The sequence below is a fragment of the Schistocerca cancellata genome, chromosome 11 (genome assembly GCF_023864275.1).
Source record: "Schistocerca cancellata isolate TAMUIC-IGC-003103 chromosome 11, iqSchCanc2.1, whole genome shotgun sequence".
In the NCBI taxonomy this organism is placed as follows: domain Eukaryota; kingdom Metazoa; phylum Arthropoda; class Insecta; order Orthoptera; family Acrididae; genus Schistocerca; species Schistocerca cancellata.
In genome coordinates this window covers 151,956,549-151,975,381 of record NC_064636.1, presented here as the reverse complement: position 1 = coordinate 151,975,381, position 18,833 = coordinate 151,956,549, and the positions used below count along the sequence as shown (strand labels likewise).

At 39.4% G+C, this 18,833-nt stretch overlaps 1 protein-coding gene across 2 annotated transcripts in view; it reads left to right on the top strand.

Moving 5' to 3' along the window:
• Positions 1-18,833, top strand: part of LOC126108808 (zinc finger protein 99-like) — a 230,277-nt gene that overhangs the window by 207,984 nt on the left and 3,460 nt on the right. The window lies entirely within an intron of this gene.

Sequence of the window (18,833 nt, the reverse complement as noted above, 5' to 3'; positions counted from 1 at the left end):
CCATATTATGGACTCTCCCACAAGGCATCTCAGCTCCCTTTTCATCAAGGATTTTACAATCTGTTGCAATTTTCCATTAACTTCTCTCCTTGAGCGGTGTCTTCAACATCGTTCCTATCGTGTTTTCTCTTGAAGCATGGGCAGTGGCTTTCACTTTTCCACTGCCAAAATCTTTTGTCTGAGTATTTGGCGGCGGAATGAGTTTCTTACACCATCTTTACATCTTTACATCTTGCGTCTTTAGTTCTTCCATTCGCTGAAACTAGAAAATTCCTGGGGCTTATGTCTGATAGGAAACTTCCTTGGTTCTCCCATGTACTCTTGCCTGGCTGTACATAGTACCCAGTCCCTCAGTGTCATACATCTTTTAAGTGGTACTTCCAGGGGAGTGGATCAGACCATCCTCGTCCATTAAGGTTCCCCTACATGAATATCCATCCCTTGACATACCTGCACAATCTTACCAGTGAATATTTCGTCTGCAATATGGTGATCTTCATTTGTAGTATAGGCGATGGTGTGCTATTTGCATACATTGTCCAATGCATTAAAGCCCTTTTCACCATAAGCTAGTGCTATTTCAATTTTGTTCCAGCTACACAGAAATTGTGTTGAGAGAGAAAAACTTCTGATGGCAGATTCTCGAGAATACCACCTCCAACTTCGTTGATACGTTTCCTAGCGCTCATGTCACTGCTGCATGGTTTGAGCTTTACTTTTCGAAGTACATAGCAAATTGCAAGTGTTCACCAAGCTGTTGAGCTTTGATGAGAAACTAAGCCATTTCATCAATGCCCTGTTCCCTCGACATCTTCTGACCTACTCTATGAGGAACATAATGGGTTCAAAGCTTTCCTGTAATTAGTTTGTGACAGCAATAGGTGGTTCTTAATTCTGTGGTGAATAAAGCGATTACACATGTCAATGATTTGTGGCTGTATGTTCAGCCATTTGCACATATGTTGAAGATTAAATTGATTGTCTATTTCAATCATTTCGCAATACCAGTTTCCAAATGGGAGAATGTTGTATAGTGATTTATCCAACATCATTCCAATTCTGCTTTGAAATGCCTGTTGTAAAATTCACTTCCATGATATGCCTCAAGGTTGTTGAGCAGTCGATTTAGTCCTGTCTGCAACAATTGTTCAGAAACCTCTCAAACCTCCTTCCCTGTCTTTACTTTCAAAGGTAATGCCCAGGCGAAATTGGAATGTGTGTCTGTGACTGTGAGAATGTACTTGAAACTGTTATTTGATTATACATAGTCTTATGTATTTAAGAGATCAGCCTGCCATGCATAATCCATTCCTCGTACAAGGGTAATCCCAAAAGTAAGGTCTCCAATTTTTTTTTATATAAGTACATAAACCTGTTTGTTTCTACAGTGGTTTACATCAGTTTACAGCTTGATCATTTAGCTATTTTTCGACGTAATCACCATTTCTGTCGATGCATTTATGTAGACACTGTGGCAGTTTTTGTATGCCCATGTCACACCAGCTCGCCGCCATGCTGTTCAGAAAGTTATGAACCTCTTCTTTCACCTCGTTGTCCAAGCTGAATCGCTTTCTGACCAAATGTTCTTCTACCTTAGGGAACAAGCGATAGTCACTGGGCGCCAAGTCAGGACTATAGGATGGGTGGGTGATTATGTTCCGCTGAAACTGTTGGAGGAGAGCAACGGTTTGCTGAGTGATGTGTGGGCGAGCGTTGTCATGGACAATTTGTACACCCTTGCTCAAAATTCCTCTTCTCCGGTTCTGAATTGCCCGTTTGAGTTTTTTCAGAGTCTCACAGTACCTGCCAGCGTTAATTGTGGTCCCAGCGATTCAGCTGTGACGACAAGGTGAAAGAAGTGGTATATATATATATATATATTTACTTGCATGTGGCGAGCAAAGCAGATATCTTGATTTTCCACTGAGATGTTGCCAAATAAGAATGTTCTGTTTGGTTTTACGTTTTCAAATGATGAAATATTTCTGCTTTTGCTGGCTATCTAGTATGTTACTCCCTTAAATCCATGCAAAATCTCCTGCAGTAGCTGATATTTTGACTGAAACAGAATTTTTGAAAAAATATATACATGCTCAAAGTGGACTCCCACAGGATATGTCACCAGTGTAAAAACTAGATTATTTTCCACAGCATGAAGCCCCCATAACCAAAGCATGTCTAATATAAGCATGTCTTCTGGTTTCTACCTTCATCATTGCGGGACCAGTTATTTAAAGACCCTTGTGGTAAGACACTTTTGTCCACTTGGTTATAGTGGTAACTGTTCATTTACATTAAAATGGAGGGGTTTTATAACCTCTTACTTACAGCTGGGTATATAAACAAACTTAAATAAGATCATAATTCAGTGCCCATATCTGGCAATGTTGAATCATACATTTCCACTTCCATCAATGCACAGAATGCATCGTGGAGTTGAGCTATGGTAGTTTCCAATGAGTGTCCAATGAGCTGTCGACAGTAGATTACTGCACAATGTGCCACAGGAATGGAGTATATGTGACTGCCATCTTTACCAACACTCTAGCTCATCCTGTACAGCATTTGATTAAAATGTTAAAAATCTGCTCTTGTGGGTGTGTGCTCCCTGTGTTAAATATTTTAACTGTACCAACTGAATCCCCTACAGAGATGGTATGATCACCTGGTAACATCAGGGGAGAGCTGACTTTTCTGTGGAACAAGGCTGAAATCTGCTTTGACACATTGCATGGTCAATATCATTGATCCAAGAAGAATATTAATTTATCATTAAATTGATGGTTTTCAAGTAAAGCCACATTTTAGAACTCCCTATTCGATATGACACTGTCACTAACATGCTTACACCCACTGGCATTCAAACAGTAGGTTTGATTGAACAGCATTATGTTGACACCAGATGCCTTCTGCTGCAACGACTTCATTTCCTGCAAGGAAAGCACATAGTGTTAGTGAGAAGCTTATTCGTTCATTTTCTCTGTTCATCAGCATGAGCATTAATACTTGAACTGGCTCACAACAGGGACTTTTGATACATGACTTGACATCTTTATACATCAATGTTTGTCATAAGTGAGCGAATTATTTATAAATTGCTGCAAGTATATTTTCGGGACATCTGCTATTATAGTTATAATTGTATTGTTGTTGTTTAGCTTCAAATCCCATATTTTGTGCACATTTGTGTATTTATCAGGCACATTTATATGTTTTATTATCTGTGTAGTGCATAGAACCACTGTCTGCATTGCATCATTCGTTTTGTGTTACTTGCAGCTCTTAGATTGCCCAATCCAGTGGTAGCTATCATAGTAGCAGCAATAGCACATCAGAGTACTGTGAGCTGACACATGTTTTCATAAGAAGTGACTTACTTTAAATTTTGTCAGTGTTCCTGACCTTCAATTCCTGTACTTCGTATATGTCTGTGTATTTACCATTCCAACTCTGGTATGTACAGATACAGTAATTGCTGTGTTGAGATGTGAATCAAGTTGATGATTCTTTGCTCATAGCTCCAGGCAGTGTTGTCCACTAATAGGTCCACTGCTGCAGTCACCTTGGGTACTGCCCACACTGAGATTAACCTCTCACTTGTGATTGAGTGGGAAGTCATTTCAGTGTGTGGGTGGTAGTGAAAGAGTTTCCATGTTGCTGATTGGAGAGCCTGCTCAGTTCATCTGATGAACAGATTTGAGAGCTTGTTCCAGAGGAAGCCTCTCAGCATGCAAGACTGGGCATTTTCAGATGGTAGTATTACTGGTAATTGGAAGCTCCGGTGTTAGGTGTGTAATGGCACCATTTAGAGGTACGACTGCATAGGAGGGGAAGAAATCCAATGTGCATTCTGTGTGCATACTTGGAGGAGTGTTTACAGGTAAGAAATGGGTGCTTCTGGATGTCATGGAAAGCATGGAATAGCCAGGTGTAGGTGGTGGCTCACGTTAGTGCTGACAATATGTGCCACATTGGATTGGAAGAGGTTCTCTCTGGTTTCAGGCGACTAGCTAGTAACGACTGCCAGTCTTGCTTGTGAGATGAAGGTGGATCTCACCATCTGTAGCATCATGGGCAGAACTGAAAGTTGGTCTTTTGTACAGAGTGGAGTGAAGGTCTGAATCAGAGTCCCAGACAGTTCTGCAACTGTGTAGGTTGTAGATTCCTTGACTAGCGCCAGAAGGTTGTGGATTTGCAGGTTCTGCTAAATGAGTCGGGTGTCACCTACACAAAGGCAGCAGTTCCACGAGTATGGGGGATGTGTAAAGGAGACTGGGCTTTTTTTAGGTTAGAGGGTCTCAGGTAAGTGCAGAAAGGGCGTTAGCTTCAAATGCTGAAAGTGGAACACCGAATGAGGGTAGATACAACCACAATAAGTACTGTAGTTGTAAATTGTCGTAGCTGCATTAGAAAAGAACCAGGGCTCAAAGCTCTAACAGAAAACACTGAATCTCTAATCGTTATAGGTATGGAAATAAGTTTAGCTGAAATTTTTCAAGAGACCCAACAATGTTCACAATGAATAAATGAAATACAGTTGGTGGTGTAGTGTTCACTGCTGTTCGAAGCAGTTTATCTTGTAGTGAAATTTAAGTAGATAGTTCATGTGAGGTACTACGTGTAGTGATCAATTAAAAGTTCCAGGTTGAGAGGCTGTGGACGATCTGTAAAACTACTTCTTCTTGACGTTTCGTTGCCAACTGTAGGTAACATCTTCGGAGGTGAGTTGCGATGGCTGCCAGGCCATTGATTTCCTGTTTCTATACAGGGAATCAATATACGTCACGTGGGGCCAACTGTAAGACTATCTCTGACTAACGTCATTATTCTCGATTGAGTGTAATCGATCGTCACATCGTTGGTGCAAAGTCGACCGCCATATCCTGTCTATCTTTAAGCCTTCCTCTTTTCTGTTGAAATTATTGTAGTGTTCCTGAATCTCTATACCTTCCCTCTACATAAGTGCATAATAATAGATGTCCTGGCTAGCACGCTTGTCTCACTAAATTTTATTTCATTATCACCGTCTTTAAAAACATGTTCGTTGACTGTGACAGTGGCCGCGGAAGCCTACGTTTACACTCACTAATTTTATTTGTTGGTCTAAAGATTTTCAACTTGAAACTTGACCAGAACTTTCCCAGTACAGTCCGTAATATTGTGAATAAATGGAAGAAAAACTTTTCCAGCTGACAGTTGTTCTTGCTTAATGTTGTCACACTTTTCTTCAGGGATGAAGTGCTCGATCTATCTCATTGTCAGCGTATCCATTTTTCTTTTCTTAACAGCCATTTGCAAACGATTCAGATCATCTTGCAAACAAACAGGCTCACAGATCTTGTTAGCTTTGTCCACTTATGTTTAAATGATACCTCTCTTCTACCTGGGATGATGGTTCGAGTCGTCCTGGAGGTTATGGTCAGTGTGTGTTTCTTTTCTATACACTTTCTACCCTAGACTCCCTTCTGCCCGTTTAGTTACTGATACATCCAAAAAATTTAGTTGTCCATTTCTCTTTTTCTCCATAGTAAATTATATCTTTGGATTAATACTATTCAGGTACACCAAGAAGCAATAAAATTCCTCTTCACCATAATTCCATACAATAAAAGTATCATACACATACCAATACCACTTTAAAGGGCTTTTACTGCCAAACTGTAGCGCCTGCTTGTTCAAAAAATTCCGTGAAAAGATTAGCAACAGCTGGACTCAGGACTCGGAGGGCTACCCATGGCCATGTCTTCGGTTTGTTCGTGAAACTCATTATCATACTGGAAACAAGTCGTGGAAGGGCAATGTTGGGACCTCCATGGCCTGGCAGCCAGTTGTCGACTCACTTCGCAAGTTGTTGCCCGCAGTTGGCAACGAAACGTCAGGAAGTCGTAGTTTCACAGATCAACCATGGCCTTCCAGCCCGGGAGTTTAAATCATGAAGACGTTGAATGTGAAAGCCTACACATTACAATTAGTACGGGTGGAGCTTATACCTACCAAGTGGAACAATTTAGTAGGTCCCCTTTACAGACGTTCTGACTTGGATCAAACAGTTGCTGAACAGTTCAAAGAAAACTTGAGTGTCATTTCAAATAGGTATGCCACTCGTACAATTATAGTTGGTGGGGACTTCAGTCTACCTTTGATATATTGGCGAAAATAAATGTTTAATGTCAGTGGTAGGCATAAAACGTCGTCCGAAATCGCACTGAATGGCTTCTCTGAAAATTATTTTGAACAATGAATTCAGAAGCTCACTCATAATGTAAATGGTTGCGAAAACATACTTGACATCTAAACAGGGAGCATAACAGATACAGGCATTAGTGACCACAATGTTGTTGACCCGTGAAGAGTTCACAAGAGTAAATACTGTAACATCGAAATTCACCAAAATAATGGAGAGATACGTGTCAAATAAATTAATAAGAGGTGGTACTGACACAAAACAGGCCAGACCACTGGTGCAGAAGCAATGAAATACAAATGCCAAAATTAAAAGAACACAAAATCCACTAGATTGGCGAAGTTTTTCAGAAGCTCCACATTTAGCGCAAGCTTCTATGGGAGAGACTTTTAATAGTGTTCATAACGACAGTCTGTCACCAAATCTGGTAGAAAACCCAAAGAAATTCTGGTTGTATGTAAAGTATACAGTTGACAAGGTGCATTAATGCCTTCCCTGCACGATAACAATGGTACAGTTATTGATGACAGTGCTACAAAGGCGAAAGACGGATTTGCTAAATTCCTTCACAGGAAAAGCAAAGTAAGCATTCCAGAATTCTAATCAAGAATAACTGCCTACATGAGTAACTTAGAAGTGGGTATCCTAAATGTTGTGGAGTAGCTTAACACTTAAGAAAGGCAATGCCTCTGGTCCAGATTGTACACCACTGAGGTTCCTTTCAGAATATGCTGATACAATAGCTCCATACTTAGCAGTTGTATATAACTCTTCAACTGCAGAAAGATCGGTACCCGAAGACAGGAAAGTTGCACAAATTACACCAGAACCCAAGAAAGGAAATGGGAGTGATCTGATGAAATGCACACCCATACCAATAATGTCGCTTTGCAGTAGGATTTTGGAAAATGGAATGTGCTAAATTTCGTTCACATGATAAATCATACAAACCTAAGCTGTGAACTCAACTGAATACATAGGAATTACACTTATGAATAAATTGAATCATAACATTCATATAGATAATGCACTGGAGGAAGCAAACCAAAGATTAATTTGTTGGCAGACAACTTACAAAACGTAAAAGGTGTACTAAAGAAATGGCATACACTATGCTTATCTATCTAGCCGGCCGAAGTGGCCGTGCGGTTCTAGGCGCTGCGGTCTGGAACCGTGAGACCGCTACGGTCGCAGGTTTGAATCCTGCCTCGGGCATGGATGTGTGTGATGTCCTTAGGCTAGTTAGGTTTAACTAGTTCTAAGTTCTAGGGGACTGATGACCTCAGAAGTTGAGTCCCATAGTGCTCGGAGCCATTTGAAACTATGCTTATCTGTCCTCTTGTGGAGTATTGCAATGTGGTGTGGGACATCGAAAGAAGGGCAGTTCTTTTTGTATTATTGCTAAATCAGGGAGAGTGTGCTATGGATATGATACATGAACTGGGGTGGTGGTAATTAAAACAATAGCGTTTTTTGCTATGGCAAGACGTTTTCGTGAAATTTCAAACACGAATGTTATCGTCAGTGTGATGATATTTAAATGGTCCCTTTCTACGTAGGGAGAAATCATCATCATAATAGTAAAGTACGAGAAATCAGAGCGCTCATAGCTCACGTGTTCGTTTTCCCAGCACGCAATGAGAGTGGAATGGTAGAGAAGTAGGTTAAAATTATCGTTTGATGACTCTCTGCCAGGCCCTTAATCGTGAATTGCAGAGTAATCACGTAGATATATATCATCAGGCATCACCATTAACTTAAACATTTTATTCTCGTGCGATTAGGACATTTAGGTGATGTGGCTGATAATTGTTTGAGCCAGTTGCTCTTCACATATTTACTAACAGTATTCCCATTACCTTTTCTAGAATATCACAGCAACAACAACAAGTTGCTTCAATATCTTTATCATCAGCACACCATTACAGCGTGCCATGGACATAAAGTAAATTAACTGAATATAGAAAATCGAATGCTTAGCAGTGAGATTTCTTTTTTGTTTCCAATACAGTCGATGTCTTCTTCAGTCATTGTCAAGATGCAAGTGCTGCACATTGATATTTAAACGGAAAGTACAACCTGCTACTGATACAGTAGTAACAAAACATGAGAGTTATAGGTAAATCAGTTCTTAAATGTTTATTGTATGGACAGGCATTTAAAAAAATTTCAGCATATGCAGCACATCATATATGTTGGTTGTTGTAACGTGACATGACATAATGGGCTCAGAGACATTGGGTGCATGAGACAGTGTGCCTCATGAAAGCTGCTGGAGCACTGGCCATGGAGTGGAGGTGTTCATGGCTGGATGCTTATGCACATATCAGTGAAGTATGACATGCATCTGAACTGTAGTGAAATGTCGCTCCTGTGAATGCAAAGCAGAGAGCACTTGGAATAGGTGGTGCTACATGTACAACTAGTAGAAGCACAGGGAAGAGGCAGGAGGATCCTCTCATCCTTTGCCTCCCCCCCCCCCACCTCTATCATATCCCCATTCTGTCCTGTGCAACTCAGGCCGAAGATCCCTTCCTATGTTCTGTGCCATGCTCCTATCCTCCCTCTCCTACCCTGCTGTCACTCCCTGCCCCTGCTGTCACTCCCTGCCCGTGCTGTCACTCCCTGCCCTCCCCCCTCTGTCCGTCCCTCCCTTATTGACCAAGCTGTTCAATTGGGGTAAACTAACTCCATGAAAGCAGGAACCAAGACTGCATTTGTAAGATTCGTAGCCGATGCTATTTTCAGCAGGTCATACTCAATACTGTAGACCTGATGCATGTCAATACTGGTTCCTGTTCCACCAATTATCACATCCTCAGCCTGCATTGTGAAACCCTTGCACAATGATCCTACGTCATCTATCACTTGGCTAAGACATACACTGGGCTTGCAAAAACTTGTCACATGTAACTTGTGAAAGGAAACAAGATATCTTCCTTGCATAATGTTTGTGCTTTTCTTTATCAGGGAGCAAGAAGTGGTAGTTGAGAGGGTTATGCCAGTTTATTACCCTTCATCTTCCCTCCATTTTTTGAATTCCAACGAACACCCTTTGCCCTATTTTGGCTTGGTCCATGTTTCTAAGCTCACACCTTTGCCACAGTGTCATTTCCACCGCAGGTGCCTTCTGAGTAGCATAATAAGCAGTGGGTACCAGACAGATAAGGTCATATGGTAATGCTTTGCTTAATTCATTCTGCTGTTGACAATGCGTTGCAGATTCACACTCACTTCCCCTACATTCACTTGTGTGCACTAGATAGAAGCATATGGTTGCTAAGGGAGCAGTGATTTCCATTTATTAATATTGCAGCTTTAATTTCTGAGTTAAGATGACTTGGTTCCAAAACACACAGAGCCAGCAAGGATTGTTACATACATGGTAAATGAATTTCTTCATGTCCTTAAAGACAAAGGGAAAAGAGACGAAATCTTATCAGCTCTGCAGACATCTACAATATAGGCATCTGGTGTTTGACCGTAAACGTCAGTGAGAATATTTGTAGAAGTGCTGTCGATGGAAACCTGTGTCCAGGAAACGGATTTCGAAGATCTCTAGAAAGATTTTCTTCATTGTACTATATTGAAATTTCTTGACCATGGCGAGTATCCTACAAGGCAAAATGTAAGTGACATTTTAAATTGTAACATAGGTTTCACAGGGGGTCACCTGTCAAGAGGAAGAATTCTGAAACCTTTGGTATATACATACAGCAAATGCAAAGATGAAAGATGCTCTCTAAGGGAGGATAGGATACTGTTGTAAATATTGCTACTTGTCTGGGATAAATTGACAGCATCAGGAAAAGAAATGATCGTTTCCATATTATTTATCTTGGTCAACTGTGGCTGAAACTAAATCGTGCAATAAACATGTGACAAGCTTCAAAAAGCAACGATTGGTTGAAAGTACTCCATGGCAAAGGAAACACACCTACTGTCTGGCAGGCAGGATGATCTGAACATCGCTTTATCAAAAGCTATTATTTACATCCCCCAAAACCAATGGTTATCATGAAGAACTCAACAGTGACGTATTTGAACCCTTGTGATTACCTTTATTGAGTCTATTCAACAAGGGCTGTCTGATTGTCATCGATGATGCCAGTTAAAATTCCAGAATAAAGGAGAAATTCCTAGTTATAGAACAAGGAAGGAGGAAATACCATATGGGCTGGAAGAGAAAAGTAACTCAATTTAATGCTGCTATACCAAGATGGAAATACTTGGAGGTGGTCAGGTGTCATTGCCATCTTTATAATCGATATGAACTTCACAGCTCAACAGCAGAAATGGGACACAAGATTGTGAGACTGTCCCTTAGTGCAGAAAAGATGGGCAGGTTACCATTGAGGGGAAGGGAAGGGGCAATGAAGGGCATGGGGAGGGGAGGGAATGGGGAAGAAAAGCACAAGAGAAAGGGAGGGGCAAGAGGGATGGAAGTGGGCAAGTGGAGGGGACTTCATATGTTAAAATTAAAGACAGTATGAAAAATTTGGAAACTAAAAACGTGCAGACGCGTGTGCCTGTGAGCTTAAACTAAATGGCAACATTATAATTGTAGCTGTGTATAGGTCCCCATTCAGAAATTTCCAATGACTTCTTTTTTTCCATCGGGCAGTTGGAGACAAGCTAATTATTGTTTGTGGGGTTTTCAGTATAGATTTTCTGAAAGTGTGGGGTTTTCAGTGTAGATTTTCGGAAAGAATCTGATAAAAAGAACGACCTTGAAGTATTACTGGTTCTTTCAATTTGACATCAGTTATTGTTTTGCTGCATAGGTAGTACAGGAAAGCAGCACTCGGAGATATATTTTATAGACTCAATACAAATTTAATCAAATAAATACTTTTCCTTTTGAGAATGGTGCTTATGATCATGATGCACAGTTAGTTATATGATGTAGTTCTATGCAAGTAATGCAGAACAGTCCTCCAAAATAGTACATTCAATTTAACAATTGCAAAGCTAGCAACAGAATGGGATGAGATCTACAGGGAACCTGATGCTAATTTCAAATTTAATGAGAAAATAATTTCCGTAAGGAAACAACACAACATAATCATCAGAAATAATCTGAAAGCTGTGATTTATTAAAGAGATAAAAATAAGTTGTATACAGAAAATCGAAATTCATTTTACAGCCAGGAGTAATTATCCAGAAAGACCCAAACATTACAAAACTGTTGCACTGTATTAAGAAAAGTTGTTAAAAAGTCATGAAATTTGTGCATTATGTCTCTGATTAGCATCTCTGGTAATAAAATTAAAACTATTCAAACTCATTGAAAAGTTTAACAAAAAACAGAAGTAAGAAGTAATAATCATTTTTTAAATGTTGTAGAGAAACTAGGATCCAGCTGTTCATTAGGAAATACAACGTTTTACTTGGAAAAAGCAATACTAGGTAGCATTAACAGACTGACAGACAACCAGCATCTAAAAACAAACCAAAATAATTTATGAATGACGACATTGTGTACTCAGTAGACGAGTTTTTAAATACCTATGAAATAGTAATTGTAAAAAAAGAAATACATTGTGTAAAGAAATCTAATGTTAAACTGACAAGTTCCACATTACAAAATGTCATGTTCATTATCTAGGGCTCAAGTATTAATGTAATATAGTGTAATATCATGAAACCAGGAAAGGACTGTACATTATTGTATAGTTACTATAGTTTGTGTGTTACCAGCTGTAAGTAAAATCATGTTGAAAGTTTGGCCAGCATGTGGTTTACCTGTGTCACAGAATCCAAGAAGCACTGAGTTACTTCCTGCCTGAATTTAAAAAGTATCACTCTACTCTGTACACCGATTGCTGGAATGCAGTGAACACCTGTATGAGAATGTTACATTTGAGCAGTGCTTGATAAATTCAGTCTGTAATGGTCTTATTAGTTGTGTACAGACGACTCTGAAGCAGGTAGCACTTCCCATCTGTAGATCATGAAAGCTTCAGTCTTCTGAGCAATATCTAAAAGATTCTAGACTTCAATGCTGTGTAACATGCCCTATCTGACAGCAGTTGTATAAGAAAGTACCTACGTGGGTACCAAACAGGCAAATATATTTTGAAGACAGAGCACAGAAATTAGTAGGATTGAATATTATGCATTAACCTGCTGACTTGGAAATTTGGATGTAAGCCCATTTCATTGTTTAAGAATAAAACTTTAATTTGTAATTCATTGAAACAATGTGTAACGTCCTGAGCAGTTAATATTACTAACCAATAAAGTGATTATCTGCAAACGTTTTGATCAGTCACAAAGTAAACATATTTAATGAGACAATTAGATTAAATAGTTCTTACATGGATGATGTACACTATCCAGTAAACAAACCTCACCAAAAGCGGAAAGCTTCAGTCAGTGGACCCTTAAATTTTCTCTTGACCACAAATTGTTTCCATGAAAGAATGAGAGAGTGATACTGTGGGAGAAGGATGATCAACATTCAGTGACTTGAGCTTACTATGCATTATGACAAAGGAAATAACCCCACTTTCAGCTTGGCCAGAAAGCCACACCAACATATGTAATTGAACTGCTCAGTCAAAACACAGGTAGCAGTGATGGATATGCAGCCCTTAGTGCAGTGCCCAGTCTGTCACTTAAGAAACATAAAAGGTGACAATTATTGAATTATATAAAAAATGGTAAATTGGTTACATTCTACAGCGTTCACACACTTCATTCAACATGTAAACTTCACTACAAATATTCGGATTTAGGTTATGACATGTTCAATATGCCTGCCACCATTGGCAATCATGTGGCTCTGCCAAATAGCAAAATTGTGCAATACCCTCTGTAGTTTCGGAATATGAATACCATCGATGACCACCTGAATGAATGTCGGTTTTCACCTCAGCAATGGTTTTGGGCGTTACTGCTGTTCATCTTGTCTTCAATATAGCCACACAAAAAGGACTCGGAACTGTTCAGATGCAGATGATGGATTTTTGCAGAATTCCAGAAATTTACTATTATTTTATTTTTCAGTTAAATTTTTGTAATTCTGATTGCTAAGAGCTGATACACCAATAAGAAAATTTTAGTTTAGCCCGCCACTACAGGATAATACTGCAGCAATAAAACATAAAAGTGGGAATACCACCAGAATCTTTTGTTGCAAAGAGAATGTGCCATTCACAACAACAAAACGAGTGCACACATAGGCATCTGCCGACAGCAATGTTAAAGATTCTGCAGTATTTTCTAATAACGAACTGCTGACACTGTCTCATTCTTGGGCTCATTTTGATGAGTGACGTCACAACTGGTTAGATTTCTAACAGGACACGGTGAAATATTGCGGATGTTGGTTTCCGAAGCGTTATCTTTCAAGGTAAATTTCCTTTTCTACGTGATGATGATGCATGTCAGAATGTGTGATGCATTTCTTAAATCAAGGAGCATTATATTCTTATTCAAGACTTAACGCTGAGGACCAGTCATGTGGAAAAATTTTGGGCCCAGAAGACCAGGCATTTATGCCATAATTTTAAATTTTGGTGGCCCACTTGCGTTTCATATATCTTGAAAAGGTAATAAACACAAAAAATGACGTAGTTTCGAGTTTAGTCTTTCATAATTATTATAGTTCTTTCATTGATACAGATTATGTAATAATGCTGGCAAAAAGTATAGTTGCCTTTCAAAAATAAGAGCATAGCGAGCTCTTGATCGATTTCACATTCAACTGGCTTTGCTATGGGAAAAGTCAGTGCGCTACAGAACATGTATTCAGCCACGTAACCCACTAAGTGTCTGGTACACATCAGTGAAATTTATAATCGTGCTTGTCGGAAATATTAAGCTGCTGCAAATATTAAGCTGCCTAACCACACCCTTGGAAAACAGCAAAAACTTGTAGAAAGTCAATATTATAAACGAAAACTTTGCTTTTCTTGTCACAATCTTGATTGCGGTGCTTTGGAAGCTACCGTGATGTAATTGGTGGAATTCGTGTTCATACTTTCGTCATACAAAAATATGTAGTATACATGTTTCCACGCATCAAAGATCTTTCAGAAACGCTTTGATTTTTGCTAGGTTGAGATTCCTAAACTTCCAGAAAGTTCTAAACAGGTTTCTAAACACAAAACCATTCAAGGGATTGGCAACGTTTATAGCTCCTAGGGAAACGATATCATATTTTAACATGGAAAAATGTACTTTCGCCCAGTGAACAGTTTTTCACCCTAAACAGTGCGTTTCTAACTGTTAAATCCGGGAATTTTATCTTGTCTGGATATACACCCAGTTAACAAGGTTTAAGCCTTCCATAAGAACCGAAGTGCCTATTGAGAAGAAACTTGTGCACGGGTGGTACATTAGTTTTATCAGAACAGCAGCACTGCTTTGCAGGAATATCATTGAAATAAATGGCTGAGAAGAGGCCCCATGTCAGTAAATGTGTTGAAGAATACAATCAAGAAATTCGAAGTAATACGTGAATTAAACGGTGCAGCAAATTCCCATAGCTGTTGTTGAAGTTGCTTTTAGCTACAGCCGACCATGCAGCAGATGGCCCAAATTCTGCACTAGGTGCTAGAGTTCTCTCTCTCTCTCTCTCTCTCTCTCTCTCTCTCTCTCTCTCTCTCTCCCCCTCCCTCCCCCCCTCCCTCCCCCACCTCTCCCCCCTCTCCCCGCGCGCGCGCGCGCGCGCACACACACACACACACACACACACACACACACACACAGCCTTTGACTGTGCCTTCCCCCAGTCAACAGTTCAAAAGATTTCGTGGCACATTTTACGCTAGTATCTCTATGTGGCTCAGAATGTGCTGCTAAAGAAGCCCCAAGATAGGTTACAATGCTGTGACTTTGCCTTCATTTTTGGCATGCATGGAAATGAGTGACTTTTTGCTGGGAATATTCTTTGGATCGATAATGCATATTTTACTCTGCATCAGGCTGTGAATGCACAGAACTGTCACATATGGGGTTGTCCTCCCAAGTCTTGTGCAGGAACATCCACTGCACTCAGCTTACATGACAGTGTGGCATGATTTAACTAGACCCTTCATTCTCTGTCATGGACCTGTTAGATGTACAGTGACATCTGAACTTTATAAGGACCTTGTTGTGCAATATGATTCCAACATTTCAAGATTACAGGTGTCTGCATAATTATATTGATGGGGTGGCATGATATGTCAGTTGTATAGTGAATGATTGGTTTGATGAAACATTTGGTATGACCCACATTATATCTAGGCAGTTTCAAGATATGTGGCCTTCGAGATCCCCTGACATAAATTCATGCGACATGTGGATGTTGGGATATGTGAAAAATGTATTCAGGATGTATCCAGATAACCCTGATCATAAGGATATCATATAATAACAATCAACCCGATTACAGTGGATATGCTGTAGGCAACTATTAACCAAGTCATGTCATGGATACAGCATGTTGTGCAGTCATTAGCCCATTTTGAACACGTAACTTCTGATCATATGCTAATAAACGTACCAGAACCACCATTATCATTGGTCTGATCGTTTCTCGTCTTTTTTCCTGCACTGATACCTCATTCTCACTGGTTATAGCGCCATATTTTCACCTGGTGGCGGAAAGTGAAAAATTATTTTTCAGTGTACTCAGTGATGATACAAGTAAATGAAGATCTTACAATGTTAAAGCATCCTGCAAAGTATAGAGCCCACACTGCAGCACCCAGAACACTGTCAGTTTAATTATAATCACGTAAAATGCCTTGGATCGACTTCTTGTTATGAAAACAGGGTGCTGTGCAAACAATTTTACCCTCAGTAAATTTATAATAAAGTTGTTATGACGTCTTCCAGAGATACTACACTCGTTCTATGACTGCTACTCAGCAGATGTTTTTATCATCAGCTTGTGTTTATTGTTGTTAATTACAGTGTAATAATTATGGTGACTTCTGTCAGTGTCTTTTACAATATGCTGTGTGTGCCACATCTCTAACCATTCAAGCCAGCCTGAATGGACTTATTATTCTCCACGAGTTCTGTCTGCAGCTCATGGTCTAGTCGCTAGCATTGGTGCTTCTGGATAAAGGAGTCCCAGGTTCGATTCCTGGCTGGGTTGGGGCTTTCTCTGCCCAGTGACTGGGTGTTCGCGTTGTCCTAATTATGTCGTCGTCGTCATTATTATTCGTGACAGTGGCTACATTGGACTGTGTAAAAAAAAATCGACTGTGTAAAAATTGGGACTTCGTACAGGTGCTGATGACCATGCAGTTGAGCGCCCCACAAACGAATAATCATAATCATAATCAAACCCAATCACCATCATAATCCATGAGTTCTGAAAGTAAGAGAACCGTACTTCAATGTATGTTTTGGATAAATGATTTATGAAGGTCTGGGTGACTGTAATATTCATTAAGATTGCATGATGGAAATTGGTGATACAAATTCAGAAATTGGTGGTGGTGGTGCTGGTGGTAGTAGTGGTTGTGGTGGAAATGATAATGATGATATGACTATGTCCTCTGTTATCATTATTCCTACTTTTATGGTAGGGGAATCTCAAATGGAGAAATGCATGACCCAAGCAATGTTTGTGCTAGACAATGTAACATTGCTTTGCAGATTCCTGCCCTGTGACTTAGTGTTAATGTGTTGAGTAGAAGTAGAGACATTGCACAAGAAATCTGGTGTACTTTTCCGTCAAAGTATTTTAGATGGGAGTCAACAGTGATGAAACAAAATCTTGATAATAAAAAATGTTCAAAAAAACATACCTTCTTTGCAGGATATTGATATTTCTGAGATAAAAGCTTTAGTAGGCTTGCTTGTATTCACAGCAGTCTCCAACCCTGGCATCAAATGCATTGACAATCTTTCCTTAGTAATATTTTCATGGTGGTGTAAGAAACGACCTGCCAGGGTAGCCAAGAGAGCTATTGCCCTGCATCCTGGTTTTGTGTAGGCGCGCCAACCCCATATGAAATCCGCCCAGTGGATTAACAACAAAGGGCCAGTGTGCTGGCTAGCTTGGATGTGGGTTTTAGGCAGTTTTCTACATCCCACTAGATGAATACTGGGCTGGTCCCCATGTTCCACCTCAGTTACACAGCTTGCAAACACTTGCAGACATTCGCAGTCTCCCATGGATTACACTGGATGCAGACAGTTTCAGTACATTAATTCTGTCCTGGAGGGGGTGTAGTCTTTGGGAGCGGCGACCCCATAAGACCGAGTAAAGGTGGCGAAGTCCCATTAATCTCCCAACCTGAGTAGTTGTTGGATAGAGGGGTACAGGAGTAGATAGATAGAATATAAGAAACTGTTTTTGTTCATAATGACAGATCTTTGGTTTGAGAATCGTGCCAAACATTTTAACAAATGTGGTGTAAACCATCAGCAGTGTCTCTGTCCAAGCTGTAGTATGTGTGTTGATAAAATACATGTGCAATTCCATCATCACTGCATGAATAGTTCATGAATGTACCTGTCACAAAAAATATTGTGCGGTAAAGATTAAGGATATGACACAAGTACCCAGTACGTACACAATGCTTACGTGGAGGTTTTTAAAACAATTGATAAGTAATTAACATGAAAATTTATGTATTGTTGAAGTTTTCCAGAAATTCTGTTTCTTATTCTCGTTTGTTTATGGTTGACTGGCACAGCATAAAATTCTAATTGTAAGTTTTATTTCTACTAATTTGAGAAATAGAAAAGTATTTGTTTGAAGCCTTACTTGCATATTTTTTTATTTCTTTCTTCATTATGTATATTCTGTTACCTCACTTCGATATGTATGAAAATACATGTTGTAACTAATTGAGTTAAAAAAAGTTACAATATTTAGTGATTCAGTTGTCAACTTCTGGAATCTGACACACACCATGATACCAGTTACATTAAAAAAATCGTGTGATTGCAGTTATAAGTTTAAAAACACTCGAAATTTACCAGATACCACACCAAACAAAACTATATACCCAACAAAATGCAAAACAGTCAAAAGTTACAGTCAGAACAAAAGAAAACAAGGGAGAATGCACACCTTCAGTACTTCGTAATCTTTCATGTCCAACATGATGCACATACTGGGGACCTGAAAGTCATGACAGTTCTGTTCTGTGTTAAAGGGGTTTATGGCAGGTGGAATAATGGGACCCAGATACTATGGGGGTAGCTCATCCATCAGCTGTTATCAGTGCCACTCAATATGTAGCGTCAGCCTGCAGTGTTTAATAGGAGATAATGTGGCAATTTATGTGTGTCCTTCAGTCAATGGTGTTCTGCAATGCCAGGTGACCAGATGTTGGGAAGATGTAAATTTTTTCAAAAAGGCTCACTGCAAATATACTGGGACACTTACAGAACTAAGATAATGGTAGAGGAACATTTAAAAATTATTTCTTTTAATCAAATCTTAATTACCTTGAACTCAATAACTTTAAATTAAAATGTGTAACTGATACATTTTTAATACATTTAATAAATTGGTGTAACATTGTATTTTTAAAATATTGTAATATGTGAAAGCGAATTATTTTAATTCTTATCTAAAAATTTCAGATAAAATGGTCAATGACTCGCATTAACCATTATTGAATATCCTCTTGTTATTTTCGTTTTAAACCACTTTTACTTCTTCAATTCCTTCCTTCTTGTGGAATA